Source organism: Schistocerca serialis, unplaced genomic scaffold (assembly GCF_023864345.2).
Source record: "Schistocerca serialis cubense isolate TAMUIC-IGC-003099 unplaced genomic scaffold, iqSchSeri2.2 HiC_scaffold_1088, whole genome shotgun sequence".
Classification (NCBI taxonomy): Eukaryota; Metazoa; Arthropoda; class Insecta; order Orthoptera; family Acrididae; genus Schistocerca; species Schistocerca serialis.
This window is the reverse complement of record NW_026047280.1, coordinates 40,001-45,000: the sequence shown is the minus strand read 5'-3', so window position 1 is coordinate 45,000 and position 5,000 is coordinate 40,001. Positions and strand designations below refer to the sequence as shown.

The following is a 5,000-nucleotide window of genomic DNA, read 5'->3' as shown; positions in this document are numbered from 1 at the left end:
AACAACTTTAATATACGCTATTGGAGCTGGAATTACCGCGGCTGCTGGCACCAGACTTGCCCTCCAATAGATACTCGTTAAAGGATTTAAAGTGTACTCATTCCGATTACGGGGCCTCGGATGAGTCCCGTATCGTTATTTTTCGTCACTACCTCCCCGTGCCGGGAGTGGGTAATTTGCGCGCCTGCTGCCTTCCTTGGATGTGGTAGCCGTTTCTCAGGCTCCCTCTCCGGAATCGAACCCTGATTCCCCGTTACCCGTTACAACCATGGTAGGCGCAGAACCTACCATCGACAGTTGATAAGGCAGACATTTGAAAGATGCGTCGCCGGTACGAGGACCGTGCGATCAGCCCAAAGTTATTCAGAGTCACCAAGGCAAACGGACCGGACGAGCCGACCGATTGGTTTTGATCTAATAAAAGCGTCCCTTCCATCTCTGGTCGGGACTCTGTTTGCATGTATTAGCTCTAGAATTACCACAGTTATCCAAGTAACGTGGGTACGATCTAAGGAACCATAACTGATTTAATGAGCCATTCGCGGTTTCACCTTAATGCGGCTCGTACTGAGACATGCATGGCTTAATCTTTGAGACAAGCATATGACTACTGGCAGGATCAACCAGGGAGCTGCGTCAACTAGAGCTGAGCAGCCGGCCGCCCGGGAGTGTGTCCCGGGGGCCCGCGCGAACACGCAAGCGTCCGCTCAATTATTCTGCAAACAGGAGGAGGCTGAGCTCCCCTGCACCATACACCTCGAAACCCTCTCAGGTCCCGGCGGCGCGCAGCGCCGTCCTAAGTACTTGGTCGGGTTCGAGAGAGGCGCAATCGCCCGGGGTTTGGCGAGTAGACGCTTTAGGTGCGACCACCCGTGCTCCCAACTGAGCTTGCCGCTGCCGACAGAGGCCCGGGAGCGTGCTGTCGTGGCATTGCCGGCGGGAGACAACACGCGCCACCTACGGTGACCGGCAGCTCCAACGCCAGCGCCACAGAAGGACAAAAGCCCCACTTGGGTGCCGAAGCGAACTCTCCCAGCACAGCGCACGCGCCAACACGTCCGCACAGCTGCGATACAAACCACCTGCGAGAACCGCAGAGGCGACCGAGCAGCAGACGGCGTCGCGGCGCCGAGCGCCGGGCGGCGGCGCATCCTCAGCGCACACAGTCCTCAATCGGACCAGCACACTGCAGATGTCCACCGCGCTTCGCACCGGGCCCGCGAGGACCTACTTTGGCCGCACGGCGCCGCGTGCAGGGTGCGCCGGCGCGCAGCTGCGCCGCCTGCCGCCTCCGTCGGCCGGCGCGCCTGCCACTGGCCGCCCCCACCAGCCGGCTGTAGCGCGTGCGCCCACGCACCGCGCGGCCAGCACGCCGGGAGGCCCCCCCTCACCGGCCGGGGACGGTCCCACCCAGCCACCGCCGCGTATCGCTTCACACCCAGATGCCATTCACGTTCGTGGGCATGGTGGGTATCGCTGGAACAACCGGTTGGTAGCTCAACCGATCGTCGCCATCACTGATTCACCTCTAGCGAGAACAACCGCACCACAACGGTTTACCAGTTGTTCATTTGCGTAACGTCACCAGCAAACGTAGGCGTCCATCGCCATTTGCAAATTCAACGATTGTTGCATGCCTGTGTCAGGTGTCACGACACACTATGTCTGCCCACATACACGCAACAACATGTGCACGCTTCGCGAACACGTGGAAGGTGGCCCCCGTACGTATGCGATGTCCATTGCGCGAACGACTGTCAACCGGCCTCTGTCGCATGTCGCAGATGTGGAACGCAGTGCACCATGCTATCACGGTGTGTGAGAAGAGACGACTACGTCTGACAACACGCGCCACTACATCAACAGACGGCTCATGCTGATCGCCATCCAGGGCATACCACACTGCAATCCAGCTCTTATAGGGAGACGACACGTAGCTGAGTGCACAACATTTGGACCGCATGGTTCGCCGTTGTTGGCGCAGTCGTTGTACGGTCACATGTACCACGATGTATCATTCAGTACATGAGGACCAATGTGCAGTACAGTGTGTGATTTGGACGTACAACATCAGCGGACAGTTGACACAGGCCGTACCACAGCGTAGGCTAAGTGCTTCGCCATGCGAATGCCAATGAACAACTGCAAATGCCAATGAACAACTGCAAAGGGCATTGAGCATGTACGTCCTGCTGCCATCCACATTACAGTGTATAGCTGCAAGGTGTTTAACATGAAGCGATACACTGGGGACCGGGCAGTGCGAGTAGCAAACTATATTGCGGGGGTTGCAGTTAGGCAACACTACACTAATTTAACGCGTCGTATGACAATTACAGAGCAGGTTAAGGCCCAACGTGTGTTGGGTTAAGGCCCAACGTGTGTTGGGTTAAGGCCCAACGTGTGTTGGGTTAAGGCCCAACGTGTGTTGGGTTAAGGCCCAACGTGTGTTGGGTTAAGGCCCAACGTGTGTTGGGTTAAGGCCCAACGTGTGTTGGGTTAAGGCCCAACGTGTGTTGGGTTAAGGCCCAACGTGTGTTGGGTTAAGGCCCAACGTGTGTTGGGTTAAGGCCCAACGTGTGTTGGGTTAAGGCCCAACGTGTGTTGGGTTAAGGCCCAACGTGTGTTGGGTTAAGGCCCAACGTGTGTTGGGTTAAGGCCCAACGTGTGTGTTAAGGCCCAACAGTAGTGTTGGGTTTAAGGCCAACATAGGTTGGGTTAAGCCAACATAGGTTGGTTAAGGCGCAACATAGGTTGGGTTAAGGCGCAACATAGGTTGGGTTAAGGCGCAACTAGGTTGGGTTAAGGCGCAACATAGTTGGGTTAAGGCGCAACATAGGTTGGGTTAAGGCGCAACATAGGTTGGGTTAAGGCGCAACATAGGTTGGGTTAAGGCGCAACATAGGTTGGGTTAAGGCGGCAACATAGGTTAGGGTTAAGGCGCAACATAGGTTAGGTTAAGGCGCAACATAGGTTAGGTTAAGGCGCAACATAGGTTAGGTTAAGGCGCAACATAGGTTAGGTTAAGGCGCAACATAGGTTAGGTTAAGGCGCAACATAGGTTAGGTTAAGGCCAACATAGGTTAGGTTAAGGCGCAACATAGGTTAGGTTAAGGCGCAACATAGGTTAGGTTAAGGCGCAACATAGGTTAGGTTAAGGCGCAACATAGGTTAGGTTAAGGCGCAACATAGGTTAGTTAAGGCGCAACATAGGTTAGGTTAAGGCGCAACATAGGTTAGGTTAAGGCGCAACATAGGTTAGGTTAAGGCGCAACATAGGTTAGGTTAAGGCGCAACATAGGTTAGGTTAAGGCGCAACATAGGTTAGGTTAAGGCGCAACATAGGTTAGGTTAAGGCGCAACATAGGTTAGGTTTAAGGCGCAACATAGGTTAGGTTAAGGCGCAACATAGGTTAGTTAAGGCGCAACATAGGTTAGGTTAAGGCGCAACATAGGTTAGGTTAAGGCGCAACATAGGTTAGGTAGAGGCCAAAATAGGTTAGGTTGAGGCACAGTATAGGTTAGGTTGAGGTACCGTATAGGTTAGGGTTAAGGTACAGTATAGTTAGGTTAAGGGGTACAGTATAGTTTAGGTTAAGGTACAGTATAGTTAGGTTAAGGTACAGTATAGTTTAGGTTAAGGTACAGTATAGTTTAGGTTAAGGTACACATTGTTGTATGGAAGGTAGTTGATGGAGGGGGGGGGGGGGGGGCGGCCGCGTCGGTTTGTTGATTGTGATTATAGTAAGTGGATGCCTGCGGCATCATCTGATTTGCCACGTCAGGATGCACCTTTGGCTCATGACAGGCGGCGCTCCGATTCCATGCTTGTGGCAGACCCTGTGTCTTTCATTCCTGCCATTGTTTGTGTGCTGTGAGAGGAGGCAGTTATTGTGATGTTGGGTGCACCCCTGTGTAGGACATGTGTGGGTGTTGGTGGCTTAGCTGAGCAATGGTGGTTGTCGGGGGGGTGGGATATTCCGTTTTCTGAGTGGACCTCCCAGTCTGGTTATGACAGTGTGGATTGTCTCATGTGGCGGAGAGGATGCACTGAGGTGTTGTTCCATGCTGGTGCTTGTTCCATGCTGGTGCTTACATATTGTCTGTGTGCGTGTTACAGGCGGAGAGTAGTGCGTGATAAGAGTGTGTGGCTGCCGTGTGGTTGTGATTGTGAGCAGAGTCTTTCAGCATGTATACGGACAGTTGTATATATTATCTGTATTCTGATGGGTCTATGTATTACTAATCAGCGCCGTGTATACGTTTAATCCGGTTCCAGTCGAAACTGTTGTATCTCTGTACATTAGTGACACGGCGAGCGCGCTATGTAGCTACTCGTCTCGGCAGCTTCCACCGGTGTATGGCAAATGATTATAAGCAATGAGTCGAGTCGTCAATACCGATAGTGTGACGTCACATGTCTGGGGTGGGGGACGCTGCGCCCTTCCGGTGGGTCATGGCCTAGAAAGACGCTCCCCACGCAGGGGGGCTTGGACTGTCATAAACTCTTCCGAGTAATATACTTGCCGTACGTTTTTGCGACTGCGAGTGCAACGCCCACCGGTACCGACATGGATGGAGCGCCTCCTAGCTGACCGCTCAGCATCGGCATTCGTACAGAGAGCAACGCGATCGCGTCTCTAGCTCGTAACTGGTACAGCTCGCAGCTCATGTATAGGGACAGCGGGAATGTCGCATATTGGACATAACTCTTCATGAAACGCAAGTTATAGGGGTGGATTGCACATTGCGACTGCGGGAAAAGTCCGCCGTTCATCCGCTGGAGTTGCGAGTTGGGCGGTTAGGGTGGGGCGCCGGTGGAGTGATTGCCGGTCGACGATTTCGTGCGGCAGAGGCGCTGGCGTTGGGGTGCTGTGGTCGACAGAGGACGCAGGCTTTGTGGGTGGGGTCGAAAGATGGGCACTGTGGGCCCATCGCTGTCTTAGTCGGCTTGGCGTCTCATAGATGGCGGTATCGTCGTTGCAGGACGTCATGCCGCG

General features: G+C 54.0%; 1 non-coding gene across 1 annotated transcript in view; it reads right to left on the bottom strand.

Moving 5' to 3' along the window:
• Positions 1–630, bottom strand: part of LOC126431298 (small subunit ribosomal RNA) — a 1,910-nt gene extending 1,280 nt beyond the window's left edge. Inside the window, exon 1 of the ribosomal RNA XR_007577537.1 lies at positions 1–630. This exon is cut by the window's left edge and continues 1,280 nt beyond it. This is a non-coding gene — a ribosomal RNA (small subunit ribosomal RNA).
• Between the last annotated feature and the right edge of the window lie 4,370 nt (positions 631–5,000).